This window comes from Arvicola amphibius, chromosome 11 (assembly GCF_903992535.2).
Source record: "Arvicola amphibius chromosome 11, mArvAmp1.2, whole genome shotgun sequence".
NCBI lineage: Eukaryota > Metazoa > Chordata > Mammalia > Rodentia > Cricetidae > Arvicola > Arvicola amphibius.
In genome coordinates this window covers 80,996,556-81,020,813 of record NC_052057.2, presented here as the reverse complement: position 1 = coordinate 81,020,813, position 24,258 = coordinate 80,996,556, and the positions used below count along the sequence as shown (strand labels likewise).

The following is a 24,258-nucleotide window of genomic DNA, read 5'->3' as shown; positions in this document are numbered from 1 at the left end:
CCCTTTACTTCAGCTATAGGGAAGAGTGAATATGAATTTCTGAGCTGCTATGATATATTTCAAAGAGTTATGAATGCCATTATGCTAGGACTGAAGTAGCTGTGGCCATGGCTATAATTAAAGGCAAAATTAGACCTTTATTCTTCTTTGATTTTGTTACTACCTAAGAGAGATCTCACAGGAAAGATGTCCCTTTTAATTCTTTACTGCATCTGTTATGCATTTATTGAGGTTCTTTAATTATAATCTTCAAAGTGTCAAGTAAATAGATTAAAGACTGTCAATATTAATTTTAAGTGAATCACCATTTTCAAATCTGTGAAGTTATTTCCTCTCCCTTGGAAAACAAAGGCAGTGCTTTTGCATTATAATTTGGCTTTTGCCATTTTAATTCTGGTTCAATATATAAATACAGTGTCAGCTAATTCCTCAATGTCATTCTCATACAGAAATGTATTGAAACTGTTCATTTACTTTATTTCAAACCTAGATATGTGATCTTAATAGTTAATGTTTAGAGTTCCATGGTTTAGAATTTTGCAAAATTTATTGCCCCTCCTCCAAAAAATGCAAAGTTCCTCCCTATTCCTCATAACCATAATCATTACCACAGGCTATTTGACAAGCCATCAATCTGCGTTCAGTTATGTGCTATGAAGTTAAAGTACTTATTTACTGACTTGTATATTAATCCTGTCTTTGCCCCCAGCACAAAACTGTCTCAAGCTGTACACATGTAATGAATTAACTACCATATAATCCCAATATGAGCTGAGCATTGTAACTGACCTCTTCTTTGTTTCTCATCTCTGTCTTTGGGTAGAGGTGAGAAGTTTCCTCTAGATGGCTGATCAAACTTTTTCAGTCCTTGGTTGATATTCAGTCCTCATGTCTAATCTATCATTTCCCTTGTCCTCTGTTCCCAACAGTTTCATATATAAAATTTCAATTAGCTATGAATCCACCAGAGCATGAAGTTATTCTTGGACAAAAAGTTCTCAGAATAGTCAAAAGATAACAAATGAACACAAGATAGCATTCAACAGCAGAGGCATCATCATTATTTCAGACTTTTATGGTCAGACTTGTGCTCTTCAAGTGGCACTGTGTGTGTTCTTTGTGAGTTCAGAAGATGCTCCAGCACTGGTCAGCAAGGGTGAGTTCCAAATCACAGTAAAGAAAGTGGTCCAGACCACATTTCAATTACTTAGTCTATAACTTCTTAATTCCAAAGATTATGTTCTCTCAGAGCAGACTGATGAGTGTAATACATTTGGTGAGTTCAGAAGTGGATCTTCAGATGAATAGTTGAATTGTCCTGGCTTGGAGGCATATTGACACAGAGGTGGTCCAAAGCACCATACACATTCCAACCTGAATTGCCACACTGACGCTATTTGTCTTTCTCAACTTATAACTTCTATTTTCTTATAGCTGGTGTGAGATTTCTAAAAACACCAAACACAAAATTTTGTGTATCAATCATTATTCAATCACTTCTCATTATAACTTGGTTCTATCTGAGTTAGAGTTTGCTGCTCAAGAAGAAACTACTTCAGGCCCACAAAGGGAATGGTTTCCATATGTCTCGCGTGATTTCACCAGGTGATCTACTTGTGTATTTTTTACATCTTTCTTGAATGAAACGTGTTTGACAGAAAAGATTTAGGATGGAAGTAGGTGAAGTTCTTTTGCAGATAGTACGCCATGAGCCTTACTTTCAATGCAAACCCGAAAGAATTATTGAACAGGGAGGCTCCATTTAGCAACTCTGCAAGGATAACTATACATAATCCAACCAACCCAGTGAAATGTGCGGTTCGGCACCTCATCTTGCTTACTTCTTCACGAAAGGTCAAAAGTACGTCCTGCTGTGATGTGTCTGAATCCCTGAAAGATTGATTACGTTTCTATAGAATGCAGAATTTCTGAATCCAGTGAACCACAACTTAGGTAATTTGTATTGTGCTTCACCAGTTACCTTTGATGTGCTTAGGGATGAAACTTTATTAGGTGATGGAGACTGGAGGAGGGGCACTTCCTTCCGTTTTGTTCCGTCAGTGGTTCATTTATCATTCAAATTTGCATGGAATTCTTTCTGCCTTACAAAGAAATGTATGTGTGCTTGTGTGTGTGTGTGTGTGTGTGTGTGTGTGTGTGACATACACGTGCATGGAGGCACCTGTGAATACCAGAAGAGAACGTTGGATTCCTTGGAGCTGGAGTTATAGGGAGTTGTGAGTCACTTAATTTGGATGCTTGAGAATGAGCTAGGGTCCTCTGGAAGATCAGTAAGTACTCTTAACCTCTGAGCCATCTCTCCAGCCACTTAGATTTCTTAATAGGATATAAGAAAGGTTTAATTTGGCAACTGGAAAGGAGAAAGTCTGAGAATAAGAAAGAGGTGTTTTCTGGTAGCCAGGAAACACGTTCTATTTACATATGATGTAAGTGTAACTAGTGAGATACTTAAAAAAAAATTCCCCTTTATTCAAAAAGCATAATACGGATGTTTTCGGAACTCATGTACTTTCGGAAAAATCTATTCTATCACTGGAGTTTTTTCTAAATAAGATCTGTTCCAGCACCAGAGATAGGAAAGTCTAGATTAGTGTTTGGTAGTCTCTTCCCCCTGCATACTGTAATTCTAGAGAGATAGAAAATGTCTTATTTTTGTGCCTCTGTTTTCAAGTACTCTCAGTACCTTCTCTTGGGTGCTGATTGTCAACAGATTTCGAAGCTTGGCGCAAGATGGTGACTAAGCAATATAAGACTTCCAGTCAAAGTTTTGGCTCCGCCTATAAGATAGACCCTCACGCATGGTCAGTGAGGGTCTGTGCTTTTGTGGACCACAGCTGTATCACAGGTCCCTGAGACTCCAGAGATAGTTCCAGGACTTCTTTGAAAATCTCTAAAATCCTCCTCCATCCATACTACTCACTCCTCTGTCTCAATTTTCTATTACATTTCCCATATTCTTTTTTCATTGTATGGCTATATGTCTGTTATTGTCCATGCTTCCTGTAGGAACAAGCTTTTCAAAGATTATAACTTGTGAATCTGACTCCCCCATCTCTTGCTGTTTTAAGCATCCCCCAGGAAAGCCTTACTTGACTGAGCCAGTTCTGTAGTCTGTTCTCATTTGACTTTTCTGTTGTTATAAAGTTGGTCACAATAACTTATCACTGAGGAGAACACAAGTTTATTGTCTCATAGCTTCTGTAGTTTAGTAATCCCCTTATGACTAGAGGAATCTCTGTTCAGGTCTTAAAATGCTGCAGTCAAGTTGGTATCTGGGATGATCTCATTTGAGGCTCAGAGTCCTTTTGTATACCAACCAACTGAAGGGATAATTTATTTCTTTGAGGTTGTGTGAGGTTGACTTTTTCTCATGAGCTGACTGCTAGCCTAGGACTTCCATTGATGCCAAGTTGATGCCTATAGTCCACAGGAGAATGTTCCAATACAGAGAACATAATATGACTGTTAGTTTACTCCCAGACTGCCAAGAAGGCATGCTTCTTGTTTGTCTCTTTGTTTTAAGCCTCTTCTGATTAGAACAGATCCACCAGAGTATACAGAAAATAATCTTTATTTTGTTGAACTCAAAGTCAACTGTTTAGAAACCAATCACAGGAGACATATTTCATAGGAAGATATTTCATCATATTTGCATTTTGTATCCACACACAAAGGGAAAGGATCATACAGAGCAGTTACAACAGGTGGCAGGTGTTTGAGGTTGCCAAGAGTCCTGCTTACTCCGGACTTCATTCCTCACATCATATGATGATGGCTACTCTCTTTTGACCTCTAGCACAGCTCAATAACACACTGCTTTCCATGGTTCTTGCATTCCTATAAGTCTTTCCCAATTACATTTCCTCTGGAACATGGCCTATAATTTAGAGAGCAGTGTCTTTTCTTACCAGTGAATCACTATCTTAGAACAATGTTAAGACTCAGTTAGCACTTAAGCAAATTAAAATCATTACTGAAATAAAAAATTAATGAACATTCTTTGATAAACCCCTGGCTTCAGATGGATATCATGAATCTGTGCATCTCCTATGCACTGTGGTTGAAATATGGATGAGGAAGACCTGTGTCACAGATGAAAAGTGAACACTTTGGTTATGAGGAGGCACCCTCATTCCACTTAAGCAGTCAACTAATTAGCTGAAAATAACACACCTTTGGAGTTAGCCCACTTTACCAAAAATAAACAGGTTTGAAAGTAAATATTAGGGCTGGCAAGATGGTTTGGCAGTAGAGCCCTCTTTCTGAGAAAGCCTATTGTCCTGAGTTTATTTCTTAGAGTGCAAAGAAAGGTCGAGAGAGCCAGCTCTACAGTTTTATTTCCTGACCTCCACACATGCCATGGTATGTGTGCCCACATGCAGTACAAGTGCACATATAATGATAAAACAATTTTAATATAATGATTATCCAATACTTCCTCACAGAAACATTCGTGAATATTTGTTCAAGTATAAGGGCATTGTGGCTGAGATAAATATACGTACAAAGTTGACCATCAAAGTGCCTATATGATTTAATCTTGAGTTTCAATTAAAATTCCATAATTTTGTGAGACGTAGATATTAGCTAGTTTCCTTTTTAACGTAATTATGCATATGTATCATCATGCCTGTATATGTACATTGTATGTGCATGTGTCTGTAGTGGCAAGGTGTGTGTATGTGAGGATGAGTGGACAATTCCCATTGCCTCCTCTTGTTGTCCTCTTTTTTTTCCAGTTTATTTATTTTTTATTAAAAATTGCCATCTCCTCCCCTCCTCCTCCCCCTTCCCTCCCCTCCCCTCCACCCACACCCCCACTCCCTCCCTCTTGAGGCCTTATTCCTCCAATCATTTGTCTCTTTTCAAGGGGTCCCTCTTTTATTTTTGTGCCTTTAGTTTTGATGACCTAATGAATTTCAATATGGTTGTTTATGAGAGTGTGGACACATTATCAGTATCTAAGCCACTGGAAAAATTTTTTTTTTACTCTGTTCCAGAAAGAGTTACCTGGCTATAGATCCTCAGGGAGTGATAAACCTTCTAGATTGCTTCCGTCTTAAGCAACAGGATGTTGGAGGGATCAAGTCTTGTCAAGTTTTGTGCAGGTTCTTAACTGCTTTGTGTTCAAGAGTTCAGTGCTATGGCATACTTGGAGCACACTGTTCTTCAACACTCCACCTTTTCTTATGGCTCTTAGTCTTTCTCCCTCTTCTCCTGCTATGTTCTCTGAGCCCTGGATGAGGTGATACACATGTCCCACTCCTGGTGGAGCATTTAATAGTCCTTATTATCATCTCTTGTCTGGATATACATGTATCCCATGGAACACAGAGAAGACTAATGCTTTGTTCCCCAAGAAGAAAGAGGACACTGCAGAAGTTGTTGGAATCAAGCAGCTTTTGAGACGAAAGCCCATGATGGATGAATAATGATTTCAGGGTCAAAGCAATATTCTCACGGACTTCAATAGATTCCTCTTGACTTTTTGGCCCCTATAGAATTTTTTGTGTTATGCCTACACTATCATAAACTTTACTATTGTCAATAAATGATAAATGACTTCTGAAAGATGGAGAATATAGTAAGGACAGTAGATTGGCTTCTCAGCAACTCCAAATTTGGAAGAAGCTAGATGGTGGTAAAACACGCCATTAATTCCTGCACTCAGGAGGCAAAGGCAGGCAGATCTCTGTGAGTTCAAGGCCAGCCTGGTCTACAGAGTAGTTTCCAGGACAGTTAGGGCTACACATAGAAACCTTGCTTCAACCCCACCCTCCAAAATATTGGAAAAGAAACACAAATACCTTGAAGCAGTTTTGCATCTTCTTCCTCTTCATGTTACAACTTTCCCTCCTTTCTTTTTCATGTTGGCACATAATATCTTTATTCTGACAGTGGGCTTTAAACTCCTGTGCTAAAGGAATCCTCCTGCCTCAGCCTCCTGACTAGCTGGGACAATAGCCATGTACCCTGTACAAAGCCACTTATTAACAGTTAGACATATTTTACTATTTTCTCTTTCTCATTATCATCTATCAATATGTCTATCTATCATTTACCTATGACAAAAAGAGAGAAGAAAGGGTTTGCTGAAACATTTTGAACTTCTTAATGCATTTGTCATTCCACATCATTTAAATTTCTACTCTCTATATTTACAGGCTTAAAAAGAACTAATTATGGCCCTATTGCTAAGTTGAGGAAATTTTATATTGATGCAAAGTATTACTTAACATGTAATTAATAATTCAATTTTCTAATTGACTTAAAAGTGTCCTTTACAGATTTTTTTTATAGTTACTTCAAAATATCAATATTGTGACGCACTTATAAATAAAATTAAGAGCATAAGATTCTCAGACAGCTTGGGGGTATTACATACAGCATAGTGTTAGTGCAATGAAATACAGATTGTTTCCAATAATGGGAAAACACAACAATCAATAAAGAATATGTCAGAAGTTCTATAAGCATAATGCCAGCATTTACTTACTGACGTTAGAGCAAATTTTTACCTTTATTTTAAAGTGGGTCTCCATTTATTGAAAACTGGCTTTCATATTCAAATTATATTAATACTTGATCTTTTGGCCAAAGCAGCAAGAGGCTAGTTTCAAAGTTTGTTCCCCTTAATTGGAAGGAGGTGATTAAAGGAGATCCAGAGCTTTGAAACTCTTGTGAGTATCCTAGTTAAGAAAATAAACACTAATTGAAAGAGCTAATCAAAAGCTCATCATCCTGAAGAGCACTTGGGTAGTTCCCAAGTACGCAGCTCTGGTAGACAAGGTGCTCTCAAGAGGACAAACCATTCTGAGCAGAGGAACCTTAACCGTGCACTAGATTCTCCTTATAGTGAGCAAGACTGTCAGAACAAAGGGACATACTGCAACAAACTTCCCTCATTTTTCAGAAAGTAAGTCATCTTTAGTTAGTAAAAAGGATCTCCTGAGTAAATTGGGAGCATGGGGACCTTGGGAGGGGGCTGAAAGGGAGGGGAGAAGCAGGGAGGGGAGCAGAGATAAATGTAGAGCTCAATAAAAATCAATAAAAAGAAGAAGAAATACTAAATAATACAATATTTTCTTCAAGAATTCACACAATGTCTGTGAACATTTGGATAAATAAGCATTTTTGATAATGTTTTTCTCTTTAAAAATGTATACTAATCAAATTTTCTTCCTCACACAGACTTCCCTGCTCTTGCAGAGTGAGTTCTTTCATTTACATGACAATTCATTTTTGAGGTCCTAACCAAAATTCAGAGATGAAAAATCCATTTGAAAATGCTTTTTCAGAGAATTCTGATAATTTTACCTGATTTAGAAAATTTCTTAAGCAAACTTTCTATGAATGGAATTTTCCCCTTATAAAACCATAAATAAAACAATTGACTCCAAAGTATACAATTGATGAAGAAATCCTAATGTCTGTTCTTGGCTAAGAGGGTCATGGCTGACTTGATAGTTTGAGAAGGAGTTCACTGGGCTTCTGAGAAGCGGACTTAGGGGATTGCTGCTGTCAGTGTTGCTTTGCTAGTTACAAATGCACGAGTTCAAAACACAGTTAATGATTAAGGCTGGAATGCTACTGTCTATGAAGCCCACATAGCCTCAGGTGGATGTTCAAACTGTTATGACAGAAATCATAATCATTGTGTCTAAGAAAGGTAAAGTAGAAAGATTTGTGTTCCTTTACTGGGTGCCAACTTTTTCCTTTGTTCTGCCATTTCTTTTCAATATGATGGCACAAAATTCAACAAAACAAGCGACTTTGTTTCAAAGTCAAATTCTAAAAATTGCTTCACATGCAGGCAAACTGGCCCTATCTCTCAAGGGAGAGCTCCTCGCGCACTTAGAAAAGAGGGTCCCACACCTCACCTAGGAAGCACACTAGAACAGAACCTGTTGTTGGGCACACAGGGAAACAAACCCTGAGGGCAGGAGAGCAGGGAGCTGATACCCCCTGAGATGTGGTGGCATGGGAAAAATAAAGATGCCCCCCTTCACTCATTACCACCTATGGCAGGCGAGAGAGCTGGCCTTGGAATCTCAAGAGTGGGAGCGTTGGCCCTGAACCTCACTGGCTGCAGTCCATGTACAAGAAAGCAGCCTTTGCTTCCCATATGGGCAGCTCACTAGAGCTGACCTCGTTGCTGGAGAAGCAGGTGAGCCAGCCCCGAGGATAGGAGAGCAGCAGAGTCTACTGACCTCCCTCCCCTTCAGCAGTATGAAGAGAACGCACTGCAACTTGCCTGGGCAAAAGAGTAGAATTGGCCCTTACAATGAGTGAGGGGAACCCGAATGTGAGGGCCAGAGAACAGGAAAACTGGTCTCGTTCCTTGCTGTAAGCTTCTTTAGGTGAGCTAGCTGAAGTAGTGCTTGAGGGCTTATCCAGGTGGTGATGATAGGGAAAGCTAGCCAACTGACCAACTCAGCTACCACCCAGGTCCAGAACTAGGGCTATGAGTTAGCCTAACCCCACATCCACCTCATCTATGAGCTGTTCAAGTATGTTAAGGGGACGGAACCCACAGATCCAAAGAAGCAGGATGTTTGTGACACAGGACAACAAAAGAATATCCAAGAGGAACCCAGTGAGGGCCTGTTATTGTTGGTGTAGCAGAAGCCAGAGACATTGAGCTAGATCCATGACTCATGGCAATGAACACTTGCAAGTGAAGATGAACAGACTACAGGGTAAACTGCATGTCTCAATGGGCTGCACTGCAGCTCCCACGACAAAATAACCTCCTCCTCCTCCTCCTCCCCCTCCTCCTCCTCCTCCCTCTCCTTCTCCTCCTCCTCCCCCTCCTTCTCCTCCTCCGCCCCCTCCTTCTCCTCCTTCTCCTCCTCCTCCTCCCCCTCCCCTCCCTCTCCCTTTCCCCTCCCCCCCCCTCCTTCTCCCTCCCCCCCCTCCTCCTTCTCCTCCTCCTCCTTCTTCTTCCTACTTCATCTCTTTGTTTTGTTTTGTTTTGTTTTAGTTTTTCTTTTAAACCTGGTTTGGTTTTTTTTGGGGGGGGGATTGCAAGGGTAGAGGGCAAATGTGAGGGCACAGGGAGATAAGTGGGGTCTGAATGCATGATGTGAAAGCCACAAAGAATCAATAGGGAACCCTGATGGCTCCTTGGCCTGGAGAGGGAGGGGGGGTATGGGTGGAGGGGAGGGGAGGGAAGGGGGAGGAGGAGGGGAGGAGATGGAAATTTTTAAATATAAAAAAACCATGAAAAAAAGTAAAAACAATGTTGCTGCATGTTTATATCTTATAGTTATAGCATTATTTTAAAATTGATTGCTGTAGTATATTTAACAGGAAGGACAACTTTAAACTATCATTATCATTAAGTCAGAGAATACCTGATCATTTTCTTTCATCTCACCAAAGTCTTTGTAATGAATTTTAAGCTTGCTATAGGAGGATTGCTGCTGGTTTGTATATCATATGAAATTATCTCTCTTTCCCAGAAACCAGTGTTTCCATATCTCCAGGGAGGCAATTTACTTTTTAGGTCTCTTGATCCTCAAACATGGTTGTCTTCTTCCATTTGCACTATAAGAAAATACTATTTTCTAGGTAGCTTATAGACAACAGTGGCTTTATTTCTGAAAACTGGGACGTTCAACACAGAAGGTTTAATAAATTCGGTGTTTGTTGATATCCCTGATATGTTCTACCACTTAAAGCCATGTTGATGACTTAGGTTCATGCTGTGGCTAGAGATCAAGTTGATATCCCTGTTCCATGCTGCTGTCTGAGGCCATGTTGATGTCTCCTGTTCCAGCATTGCTGGAGGCCATGTATGTGGTCCATGCTGCAGCTGCATCCTGTTGATGCTCACGATCTGTGCTGCTACCACCAGAGGACAGGATAAGGTCTGGAAGTCCGTGATCCATGCTGCTGCCAACTGTTATGGGCAAGGAAACTTCTTTTGTAGCGATATTGCTGATTGCAGACCCATAATGGAGAATGGGAGACATTGAAGGCGTCTGTGAAACCCCTCCCCTGCAAAATCCAACCAAACCAAAACAAAACAAAATGGTCGGATAGGGGGAGAAAAGAAACAGTATGGTCAGGAAGTTATGGAACAGAGTCCTTAAAAATTGTGGTAAAGATGTTGAAGTATGGCTCTTCACCGCTGATGGCCTCAGGCAAGGGGTGGGGATAGGAAAGGACTCAATTACCTTTAAGAGGCTGGCTGCCAGAACTGGCCATGTTCTGATGAGTAGATGGGCAGCGCAAGTTATACTTTGTGTGTTTTGTCTTTTCCCTCTTTTGGAAGGGAAAGGATGGGAGAGCAGATCTGGTAGAAGGAATGGGAAGTGTGTGTGATCAGGGTGCAATGCATGAAAAAAATTCCTTTATAAAACAACATCAATGACAGGAAAAGAAACTTTCTAGTTCATGGGCCAGAAATTGTAGCTATGCCCTGCACGTCATGGAAGGAATGAAGGTTCTCTATTTGCCCTCATCTCGTATGAGCATTAGTTGGATCCTCATGTCTAAAAACTCAACTTTCCTAGGATCTACCTAGGAATGTTGGGTTGTAGAATGAAGGAGTTTAGAGATTTTGTAGCTGCAGAGGTTACAAATCTGAATATTTTCTTTTTTGAAGATTATATTGATTATCGGTATAAATTGTTTAAAATAAAAACTTCAGAGCTAATCTACTAATTACCTTGATAGTTTCCTGCTGCATACTCTATGCATTGGATTGATAGATGTGCTATACATAGGTTTAAGTGCTGTGTGAGTTATCAGCACTGTTTATTTGTTTTACATAAACTTTATATGTTACCAATAGTAGAGAAATAATACCAAAGTCCTCCTAATAGTTTAGTTGTCCTGCCACTTGCTGTCACCAGAGAGCTTGACATTGAAGACGGGCAGGTACATGTTTCTGCCTTTGAAGTTGGTGCAAGTTAGCCAAAATGAATTCCACACAGACCTTGAGTTAATAAAATGAAATGATTGCCTTTTCATAGGGCAAATATGTGCTGTATTATTCCACAACACCTTTACTTCTGATCCCCATTCAGCAATCAGTGTGGTTTTAAACCACTGGTCATTGTATTTGCTGTGAGAATATACAGGACGAAGTAACTTTACGAAGGCAGGTTGGTTTATTTTGGCTTACAGCTTGAGGGTGTATCATGGCAAGGAAGTCACAGCAGTGGGAGCAAGAGACATCTGGTGGCATTGCGTCAGCTGTCAGGGAAGAGATGGATGCTGGTGCTTGATTGGCTTTCGGCCTTATATTTAGAGCAGCACCCCAGGCCTCGGAAGAGTGTTGCTCACATTGAGGGTGGATTTTCCTATCTCAGTCTAGAAACTGCTTTGTAAAAACAAGCATAAACTTGTTTTCCAGGTCCTATGTGATTTTAGAGCCTGTCAGGTTAATGATATTCGCTATCATAATCATATATATCGATTGCTACTATCCATTTCTGAATTTCTTTTCTAAATATTAAAGTCAGAGGAGTGGTAGTAGACAGCAGATGACATTTCCGACTCTCCAGCTCTTTACTTTACTCCTTTACCCTATTTGGTTGTTGCATCTCCATGAATGAGCTTGACTACAATATGTATAGACTTTAGGTTGTTGGAATTAAAAGGCAGAGGTCATTAAAATCTCTGTCTGTGGGTGTGGGGTATTGTTAAGATTGGAAGGTTCCCTACATTTGTGAGTGGTAACCTGTGGCACTCGGGCCATGAAATTACATTAGCAGATATAATGATACGTCTTGGTGTCCATGACTTCTGACATTGGTCTGAATCACAGATTCATGGGGTCTTGGAAACTGCTGCCTAAGCAGGAGAAACAAGAAAGTCTCCATGTGTTTGTGTCCTTTCTATTATGTATAAACCTATTCACCGTTACAGTTCTTAGAGAAAAGAGAAGCTGTGGATCCACTTTTAGCACCAATGCAGCGTAAGTTTAGCCTCTTGCCTTAAGATCCAAAGTTAAAATGAATCATAAAAAACATGTCTCACTATTTTAAAGTTAAGATATTGATGTACATGTTGTGGAAAATCTATCCCAGGACAGTGTAAATGGTCAGAATGGCAAAAGCACAAGCCCCTTGGAAGGAAGGGTTACAGAGGAAAGGTTACAGGGAATGTTCCACCAATAATTATTCAAAGCCAATTCAACTGAAAACAACTTCAGGTTAAGTCATCAAGTCTACACTTAGAAAAAGCAACCTTTTCCCTGGGTTGGAGTAATGAGATTTTCTTGTTTCTTTCTGATATAAAGGTAAGAGTTCCAGACTGTCTCACAGGATTGCATAATATACTGCACTCATTTCACAGTGTAAAAATGGTTGCCTTGGTAGAAAGGAATAGTATTATATACCATGGAATTAATCTCCCCAAGTAGTTTATATTGTTAAAGGTAGTTTAGTGCATATGCCAACAGAGTTGTTGAGGAGCCACTATTGCTTACTGGATAGTGATATTAATCTTACTGTTTGACACAGGAGCCAAACACAGGATATGTGGGTTCTAATTTCTGCTTTATCTTCTTGCATGCTTTGGCATGAGACATTTCACTCTCAATTTCATTTTTTATATCTATAATATTAAAAAGCAATAGTCAAGAATTGCAAAACATATGTAAACAATTACATTCATGTTAAATCATCTTCTAGTGGTGAACGAACAAGGATAAAGCCAATTTAAACATTTAATCAATAAAAAGGGATGAATGCTATTTTGTATTGTCTTGTGCATTCTGACAAGGAAAGGGCAATCACATGCCAAGAATAGGAAAAAAGCATGAGAGGCATTCCTGGTTTGAACAGAGAGTTTTCTTTGTAAGAAACATTGCTAAGCTTTTTTTCTGAAGTTTATAAACTTGTAATTTGTTTCTATAGTTTGGTGAGGCTTTGTCAGACTTTTTCTTTTACAATTTCATAATCAAGACATTTTTGCTTGCAATAGAGTGTTGAGTGCGACACACACGGGCTTAATGGACAAGCCATTTTAAAGATTGGCCAGAGCTTTTGCAAAATGCAGACAACCCTTTGGATGTTTTAAAGGCTTCTTGCCTAAAATTGCATTTACAATTTTCACTTCATTTTTAACTGTAAAGTTAAGGCATTTCTCCTTATTTTTATCTTAAATTGGACCTGCTGTTCTCTCTTAGGAAGAAGCAACAATGCATTTCCCTTTCTCTTGGCCATTGTAATCTTTCTTACATAAATAAAAACAAAGTGGTTATTTTAAAAAGAGTATTTAAAAAAATCCTTTGCAGTTGCAAGGGAAATAAATGCTTTAATCATTATTCCCTGTAAAGTGGTAGGTGGTATAGTTATGAAAGACCAATCATGGAATGTTTTTCCTACAGTCTCAGTTCAAAAAACTCTGCTGATTCCTTTCACATTTGTAGCTGAAAAGTTGATTCTTAAAACGGAACATGCAGAAAGACAGGAGACTGATCAGGACAAGAATTAAAATTGGGTCCTACTGGCACAATCTTTTATTTTTGACTTGCAGGCGTTCTGATACAAATTAATTGTTTCTGTGATTCTTAGACCATCCATCAGATGTAAATTGTACCACTCATGATTGGCTCGTTCCCTTCTGGAGGTCCCCACTGAGAGTTGTTGGCTGCCAAATGCTATTCTGACAGCAGCGCAGCAGCGTATGATGGCTGCTGTGGGGGGATACAAGGATGAGGTTCTGAAGGTCCACTGCAGCAAGAAGATTGTGGGTACAGCCAGCACCCTTTCATTTAAAGCACCAGAGACATTATTTGTAAACGAGGTGTGCTTGTCAAACACTGTGTGACCAAGGTGCAATTTTAAAATATGGCTTCAGATCAATCTAAGAATCCTAAAGCACAGAGCAACTAGCAGACAGCATGAATGAACACGAACTTGATCTCAAGGTTGTTTAGGGAAAAACAAAAATAGATTCAGAAAACAGATTTTTTTTCAGATAGTATGTGACCTTTAAGATACACAGAGAACCCTGTCTCGAAAAAACAAACAAAAAACTAACAGTACTAATAATAGCTGAAACTTAATTAAAGGAATATTAAAGACCCAGGACCAAGCTTGCAACTGAGCACTGAATTCAGCTACAAGACATGAGAGATCTCATAATCAGTGCAATTTGTCATTTCAATACCTTGGATTGGTTGAAAAAGAGAAATGGCACCTTTTCAAATGAACTTCACCGCCAAATTTTAAACATACGTGGGGAATTAAGGAAATTGGAATGGCATGCAGATACATGTCATGTAGTTAACAATTTCTTTATTTTTATTTAAATTTATTATTTATCTATTTTATATTCTGGCCTGGCTGTAGTTTCCCCTCCCTCCTCTCCTCCCAGTCCCTTCTCCACCCCTCTTTTTTCTCATCCCCAATCCACTCCTGTTCTATTTCTGTTCAGGAAAAGGCAGGACTCCCATGATTATCAACAAAACATGGCATAGCAAGTTGCAATAAGACTAAGCACCTTTGCATATGTTAGGGTTGGGCAAGGTGACTGTAGTTTTTTTTTAATCTGGAAACATTCATTCAGATCTTAGTCTTTTATTTGTTTGTATGTTTATTTATTTACAAACCAATCCCGGTTCCTCCTCTCTCCTCTCCTCCTACTCTTACCTCCTCCTACCTCACCTTCTATCTGCTCCTCAGAGAGGGCAAGGTCTCCTCTGGGAAGTCACCTAAATCTTTTTTATCACCTCCTTGAAGCAAGAACAACTCCCTCCCTCATGCCTAGACTGAACAAGATATCTCTCCATAGAGAAAGGGCTCCACAAAATCAGTACATGCATTAGGGTCAGAAAATTAGCAATCAATCTACCTCAAGACCCAGCAACACCAGTTTTGGGCATACCCAAAGGAGGCACACCACAAGGACATTTTCTCAGTTATGGTCATAGCAGCATTATTTGTAATAGTCAGAACCTGGAAGCAACCTAGATTCCCCTCAACTGAAGAGCAGATAAAGAAAATGTGGTACATTTGCACAATGGAATACTACTCAGCGCTAAAAAACAATGACATCTTTAAATTTGCAAGCAAATAGATGAAACTAGGAAAAAAACCAACCTGATTGAGATATCCTAGACCCAGAAGGTCAAATATAGTATGGACTTATTCATAAGTTGATATCAAACATAAAGCAAAGGATAACCAGCCTATAGACCACAATCCCAGAGAAGCTGGAACCCTCATCCAGAAAATGATGCAAGCAAATGCAGCAATCCACAACTGGGCTAAACTCCTGGAATACAATCAGAGAGAGAGGTAGGAGCAATAATACGAACAAAAGGGTCAAGACCATGATGGGAAAACCCACAGAATCAGCTGACTGGAGCTAGCAAGAGCTCACTGACTCTGGACTGACACCTGGGGAACCTGCATAGGACCAAATCATACCCCCTGAATGCAGGAGACAATGGTGTGGCTTGAGCAGTAAGTATGCAGACCTTAGCCTTTTGCTCCATGTAAATTACTTGTGTTTGCAAACTGTATTTTCAGAACCCTGATATGCACTATTTGAATAAGTAAGTCGCTGTTTGGACAAAATTGTGACTATCAGCACCTACTGTTAAATTCGAAGACTTGAATTTCTTGGAATAAAATCTTTACTCAATTACTATGTGACTTTGGCAAATTATTTAATCTCTATAGTCTTTGATTTTAATATTTGTAAAATGAAGGCAGTAAGCTTAGCATGGTGGAACATTCTTTTAATATCAACAGAAAGTAGAGGCAAGAGGATCATGAATTTGAGGCTAGTCTCAGTCACATAGAAAGGCTTTGCCTCTAATAATAATGAAGGCCATGGGGGAGACGGTTCAGTGAGTAACACTGCTTGCTCTGAATACATGTGTATTTGTATTTGGATTCCTATCCACATAGAAAGGTGAGCATTGTGTGTGTATATGTACACACACACACATACACACACACACACACACACACACACACACACACACACACACACACACACACATATATATATATATATATATATATATATATATATATATATATGTAACCCCAATGCTATAGGGGGCTAAGACTAGAGGATCAGTAGGTCTTGTTGGCCACCAAATGAGCTCCTGGGGTGACTTACCTAGATTTAAAGGAATCATGCAGGAAATGATAGAGCCGGGCATGTAACATCCCTTTCTGGTTTTCTTGTACGAGTACATACACATGTATATAACCTCTCTCTCTCTTTCTCTTTCTCTCTCTCTCTCTCTCTCTCTCTCTCTCTCTCTCACACACACACACACACACACACACACACACATACACACACACACACCTGTGTGCACATGTGTGCATGCCCACAAAAACCAACAAGTTCATTTGGAAAGAGAAAGTCATCCAGGCTCTTAGTGGCTCAGCATTGTGTTTCCACCATTGGCAAGCAGAGGTTGGAGTATTTCTACTAGTCTCAGTCTATGAGTTTCAGGTCAGGTAGCCCTGCACTTCAGAGTGAGACCTCTCCCACCTAGAAAATAGAAAAGAAAAACAAACCATAAAGAAACAAACAGTCTTAATGATAGTTCATATCTTAATAGAAATAATTTATCTCTAAGTGCTTTCTAAATGAAATACATATTAATTACATTCATTATTTTAGATATTCTATTTTTTAGTTGAAACATTAAATGACTTCTTTTTTAATTGTTTATTTATTTTACAACCCCATTTCAGTCTCCCTTCCCTCCTTTCCTCCTACATGCCAACATAGTTATATCAGCACCATTTGTTGAAGATGATTTCTTTTCTCCATTTTATAGTTTTGATTTCTTTGTCAAAAAATCAAATATCCATAGGTGTGTGGTTTTATGTCTGGGTCTTTGATTCAATTTTATTAATCAATGTGTCTGTTTTTATGCTGATACCATGCTGCTTTTATTACGATAGCTCTGTAGTATCTCTATAGCTCAGGGATGGTGATACCTAAGGAAGTTATTTTATTGTGCAGAATTGTTGTATCTATCTGGGTTTTTGCTTTCCCATATGAGGCTGGGCATTGTTCTTTCAGGGTCTGTAAAGAATTGTTGGGATTTTGATGGGAATTTCATTGAATCTGTAGATTGCTTTTGATAGACGGCCATTTTTACTGTGTTAATACTAACTATCCACAAGCATGGGATATCTTTCCATGTTCTTATATCTGCTCCAATTTCTTTCTTCAAAGACTTGAAGTTCTTCTTGTATAGGTCTTTATCTTATTGGATACAATATTCCAAGATATTTTGTATTGTTTGTAGCTATTGTGAAGGGTGTTGCTTTCCTATTTTTTTTCATAGCCCTCTTATCATTTGTATATAAGAGGACCACTGATCATTTTTTTTTAGTCGTTCTTCTATCCAGTGAGTTTGCTAAAGGTGTTTATCAGCTGTAGGAATTCCCCGAGAGAATATTTGAGGTCCCTAACATATACTATCTGTCATCTGCAAACAGTGATTCTTTGATTTCTTCTTTTCCAATTTGTAGCCCCCTGACATCCTTTCGTTGTCTTATTGCTCTATTTGGAACTTTAAGTACTATATTAAATATATATGGAGAGATTGGACAGCCTTGTTTTGTTACTAATTTTAGTAGAATTTCTTTGAGTTTCCATTTAATTTATTGTTGACTGAATGACTTTTTATATAAGATATTCTTATAGGTATCCAGGTGTGCATCCAGGTAGAAGATAGAAATTCTTCTTCGTAGTTACCATCTCCTTGCTCCTGATAGATCATTCTCTCCATTACTGCCCTCACTACTCTCGCCCTGTCTTTCCAGTAAGAATGCTTATTTCACATTGCTTGAGGAAGATAAAAGTAGAAGACCAATCAAGATGAAATTTGTAAAAGTGCTAAACAGAGTCTGTCTTGCAGTGGACTATAAATAAGTGTTAGCTTTGCAGATCACAGTTTGTATGCTGGACTGGGAATGGACATTCAGTGTTCTCAACAGTTCTCTACCACACCACTAAATATCCCAGATTTTCTACAAACTGGATAATTCATGTTTCTTTTTAACTTTCTTTTTTCCCTGACAATCTTTCCTAGTATGCTGAAGTCATCTTTTGAAAGTGTATCAATGGGGGTATCTTCTGCATTTCAAAGATAGTGGAAACTTACTTGCCATTGAGGAAAATTGGCTTCTAAGAAAAGTGAGACAGATTATAAAGTACCTACTATGTTTGTATGGTATTTTGCTATTACTGGTTGGCCATGATGAAGTAAGTGCTCATATTGAGAAGCCATGGAATTGCAACTGGCTTCTCAGAGCTGGAGTCAGCCTTCATTTGACAGCTGTGGGAAACACAGGACCTCATGTAAACCACCCAAGGAAACTGAGTTCTTCCAGGGTCCATTATCTCGAAGGTGAAACTTTCTGTAGTTCAGCTTTCAGAAAAGCTCCATATTGAGCCAACATCATGTAAAAGCAAAGAAACTGAAAAAATCATAGTTTTAGATCTATGAGCATTATTATATAATAATCTCCTGTTTCAGTCTAATAATCTCTCTGTGGCTATTTGTTGTATAACAATACAACTATCACTAACTTATATAGGTTTTCCTCCTCTTTCAATATTAAAGTAGAATAAATGCTTTTAAAAGAGTAGATTTAAACACAAGCACCAGTTCCTTTTTGGATTAGAATTTACCAAAGCATATCAAAGATATATTCAACTACTTTAATATCATTTCCTGAAAAAATGAGTTTGAATCAACTGCCCATTTGATGAGTGTTTTGTCTCTGAGTTTTAGCTTCTTTATGTAAATTTGACTTTGTAGCCTAATATAGGACTGTCTGACATAACCAGCAAGTGATTAGCACAATGTCAACTGAATAAAAGATCTTCATCGTATAATAGCTTTTATTAATGATATCCGGACTACCTTATTATAAGTATTTGAATGTATTTGAATGCTCACACAGAAGTCAGAGTGAAAGCAATGGCTATTGAAACATTCCTACAACTTAAAAAATGTTCTTCCTAGTGTGTTTTGTGACAAACTGGGCTTGAAGAGATTTGATCCATTGTTGTTTAATACAATAACACTAAGCATAATTGTTCAAGAGATTGGATTTTAGAGGAAAAAGAAAACTAAAACATATAAGCTGTTAAGTGTCTTACACTATGTGCAAAGCAACCAAGATTAGAAAGAGAGTCCAAGCCTTGCTGAAACTGTGCTTAATATCTGTTGGGCTCTGTGTGAGCCTTGTCAGTTTGGTTGCTCACCTTCCTGGACCTGGGGGGAGTTGGGAGGACCTTGGACTCAACATAGTGTAGAGAACCCTGATGGCTGTTTGGCCTCAAGAGGGAGGGAGTGGGGGTGTGGGTGGAGGGGAGGGGAGGGAAGGGAGAGGAGGAGGGGAGGAGATGGCAATTTTTAATAAAAAAAAAAAAAAAAGAATTCTCATTCCCTTCTGATACTAGGTACTGCCTCAGACCTGGAGAAACTAGATAGATTCTGATGCTTCCTTTTTAAATTTTAAAAATGCCTGTAGCATAGATTCTATACATTGTACTTTACAAGAGGCAAAAGGATTTTATTTGTCCTCTGCATTTCCAATATTGACAACATACCTAAAATAAACAACTTATAACTTAGATTCTTAATTGGTACTTTCAGAGATTTTGGTTGTGGTTGCTTGGCTCTCTTGCTGTGGGCCTATACCAGCACAGTGTATTAAGACAGAAATGATGACAGAGAAGACCCATTCACCTCTATAGTAATCAGGAAGCAAATAAGAAAAAGAGGGAGGGCCTGGGTCCTAAAGTCTCCTGCAAGGTCATGTTCCCAATAATTATCTAACTTCCTTCTACTTCCTTTCCCTTCCCAACTTTCCAAAACAATGGCTTCTGGGAAAAATTTAAGATCAACCACACTCCAGAGCAGCAAACATCATGCTCAGGAGTAGTTGGTCAACACAAAACAGACTTCTTATTTTTTGTTTTGTTTTGTGCTTTTCTTGCTTTTATTTTGTTTTTGTTTTTAAGAGCCAGAAAAATGACAAACAGGTTGGTAGGAGTGGTTATGTCAGAGGAGTTGTGAGAGATGAAAGAATATAATCACATTATTTTATATAAAAGTTAAAAATAATTTTGACAAGATTGAAATTATAACATGCTTCTATTATTAAACAGTTTTGAACTTTAAGTGATTTTTGTTTTCATCTGCCTAATAATACAGGTAAAGAACCATTCTTTTAGAAATATGGTGTTATATAACACAACCGATAACTACCTCTAAAATATTTCTTACATATTCATTTTCTTCTTTCATTTCTCATAATTATGTTTCCTTATGTACCCCATGCCACATGCTCTTCCAGGTAGTGATAATGCATAAATGGGCTATAAAATGCTCTTTACCACAGCTTGTCCCATTTTCTTAGAATCTAAGTACCATTTTTCAACAGTAGCTCAGAATGAATTCACGGCTTTTAATTGGCTTACAAGTAGCACTAAGAAAAGACACTTAGTAGTATAGTGCAGGGGACAGTCCTGGGAACTGGTTTCCCCAATCTGAATGTCAAAGCGGTGCATGATGATAGTGCGAACCCCAAATAAATACTCGCGAACAAGTAAGTATTACATATGCACAGATTTAATTGAGAATAATTATTACATTTTACTATGCATGGTTTTACTGCACATAATCAGTCTTGTGTTTTCCTCAAACATGAATATTTTCAAAACAAATATCCCACATGTTGATGCATATCTAATAATGATTCTCATGCCCATACTCATTTTTGGTTATGAGACATATGAACTTAATTAAATTTTTAGGTTTAAGGATACAAGAAGTTTACAATTCAGTACCCATAAATATATAAATATACATTTAATATTGGCATGACAATACCAAAAACACTGACAAAAATTATGAACAGAAGCAATGATAAAAATATTTCTTTAGAGATAATGCCTCAAGGGTGATGGGATTCAAACAGGAATAGAAGCTGTCAGGGAAGCTGTGGTTTGAATATAAAATGCTCCCCGTAGGTTACTTTCTCAAACTCTTGGTCCCGAGGTTGTTTCTGTTATTTTGGGAGGTGATGAAAACATTAGGAGGTTGGACCTACATGGAAAGGGTCATATGACAAATTCTTAAGGGCACCTTCTTCCCAGACCCTTCATGTCTATTTTTCGTATCTTTCCTAAGGAGATTAGCTTCTTCTATATGCTTCTACCGTTTTGATGTTTTGCCTCCTACTTGACCATGAAACAAAAGATCTAAGGTCATGAGCTGAAACCTCTTGAGCCATAACTCAAAATAAATAACTTGTCCCTTCACTTATTTATGTCAGGTATTCATTCACAGAAAGAAAAAAAATGAGATTACTAGTAGAATTTATTCTAAGAATGACTTGCTACTTTTCTCCATTGTGTACTTCCTGCTAGATAATTATACTTCCTAATCCACTGATGTCAGACTTGTCATGAGATTGACTTTGGCCAGGTGACATGGTGGAAACAGTATGTACTTCTTCCTGCCTGAAGCATTAAGACATTTTGTGTAGTTCTGTGTCACTGTTGTCCTGTCCCCAATCCTACACTTCTGTTGGTAGCTGTTCCTAAAGCACAGACAAGAATATTGTGATGGCTGCAACCAAGTCATGAATGATAAGTAACGTGAGCAAGAAAGAAACATTTGTTGCTTTGAGTCACTGGGACTTGTTTATGTTGTTGTTACTGCAGCATAATTTAGCACAAGCTGGAAGATGCAGACGAATATAGTAACTAATTTTAAAGAGTTGTTACAGGCGAAGAATGGAGTCTCTTAATTTCACTCTTGTCTCATGATCTTCACAATCATTTCATGTCTTATACTCACATCTCTGTTTCACAACTGAGAGAAATGCAGCTCATCAAATTTTCTCAGTTTTATCTAGTTAACAAGATATATGAAATATGGCTAGAAACATAAGTCTAGCTAATTTCCAAGTCTCACTCACAGGATCTTGCCACATGGAGCCTGAGAATTAGATGCCATATAGTACAATATGTTCTTTGTTCAGAAAAATAAACCCAGGCAATTGAAACTCTGAGCTCACAGTCTTACTGTTTGGATTAAAACTGAAACTGAAATTGTAAATCCCCTTGACTATAACTCAAACCCATGTACTCTTATTCCAATACTTGTATGTGCCATTGTATCTACATGTACTTAGGTCAAATTATATTTTTGTATCTATGGACCATAAAGGACACATAAGTCAAATCTGTTTATATATCTATTACTTGTCTGTCTATCTATCTATCTATCTATCTATCTATCTATCTATCTATCTATCTATCTTCTATCTATCTATCTATCTATCTTCTATCTATCTTCTATTATATCTGAGATTAGAACAATAAATCTGAAATTACAAAGTAACAAACTCTAGCATGTACCTTTACTGATAGGATAGTCTAGTACAGGACAAAAAATTAAAGTGTCTTAAGTTACGATTCTGTCTGTTATAAAGAATTATTTTGGTGTATATGAGGAAAAATCATGAGTATTTTGTTATTTACTATTTCTGTCTTTTTTTCTTGGAATTTAATAATATGTATCGTATAATCCTGTTTCCAACGTGACTTGATAAAATTTCATCTTTAATTTCTTATTTATGTGACACTAAAATTACGTATTTTCTATACTTTCATACAATTAGAAGTGATGTTGTATAATATCCATAAAAATAACACAGCTTTATTAAATACATAGATACTTATTTTTTTTAAATCAGGAGTCTTTAAATAGAAGAGAAACATTTTCAAATTTCCTTTCTATAAAACCATGCACCAGCAAACCTTGTAAATATATAAACGTGCCATAAAGCCTATTAATAGGCACTTTGTTTACATATTTTTATCTCAATTATCTATGCCCATAGGGCTCATTCAATCAATTTTTCACTAAGTAGTTTTCAAAATATAATTACTCTTATGGGTAGGTCTATGAACAGCAGTGTCATTTATACTACGTTCACTAATTGCACTTTGAAGCTATTATAATGAATTATACCAGTACATTCTTCAAGAAGATCAGTTAATGCTAATCATTTGTATCGCATATATCACTTAGAAGAGACCCATCCATAAAAGCCTTTCATTTACAGCCTCATTTCTTTTCAGTTCTCTTGTAAAGCATGTTATCACTGTAAACATGTACACCATGTGCTTCTGCTACCTATTAGCCTGGTGATCTGGTTCTGACTGAAGTAAATAAATTTGAAAATTTAGAAATAGCTCATATTATATGATAGTACTAAGCTATCTAAACTCCAGTATAATAATTATTCTTAAAATTAACCTATTATGTAATACTCACATGATCAGCTTTGTTTAAAGTAATTAAAGGATACTTTATAGGTCATTGCTAAAACCTTTGCTTAGTATGTGTGAGATTCTAGGTTCAATCCCTACTACCGCAATGTTAAGTAAATGAATGGCTACATAAAATGCATTATCTCCTGTTTACCTCTCCTTTCTACTTGTTTTGTTCTTTTTCTTGCTGCACTTTTTGGGTTAAAGTGCTATTTTAGTCTTTATTGCTTGTGCTAAAAATTTAAAAATAGACTTTGAAATTTGAAGAATATTCATGTTATGGTCTTGCCTCAAAGAAACTTATTTTTTGGTGGTGGCAATGCAGAGTGTGAGTGTTTGTGTGTGTTCATGTATATGTATGCTAGTTACACATAATAATACATATGTAAGTGTGTAAGCATATATCCACATAAGTGTATATGTATATTTTTTACAAAACCTCTCACTTGCAGTAAAGAACAAAGAGTTTAATTTGGAGGAATATTCATTGAAAGCACTCCCCAAAGTCTACTGATATAAGAATGTCTATAGGGGATATAAGTCATCTTAGTTAGACTTCAATTGCTGTGATAAATACCATGACCCAAAGATACTTGGGGAGAAGAGGGCTCATTTGGGGCTTATGGTTCCAGAGGGATAAGAGTCAATCACCATCACAGCTAGGGAACATTGTGGCAGCTAGGCCTGGTGTAGAAACTGTAGAGAGTGCACATCTCAAAGCTCAAGTAGCAAGCATAGGGTCTTAGTGTTTCTTACTCTAAAGAGACACCACAAAGGAAACTCTTATAAAGAAAAACATTTAATTGGGTGGCTTACAATTCAGAAATTCCAGTCCATGGAGGGACATACAGGCAGACATAATGCTAGAGAAGGAACTGAGAGCTTTGCGTCTGAACTCAGACAACACAAAGTGGTCTTAGACACTGAACATGG

General features: G+C 37.8%; 1 long non-coding RNA gene across 1 annotated transcript in view; it reads left to right on the top strand.

The window, feature by feature from the left end:
• LOC119826624 overlaps positions 1-24,258 on the top strand; it is a 294,645-nt gene that overhangs the window by 239,499 nt on the left and 30,888 nt on the right. The window lies entirely within an intron of this gene.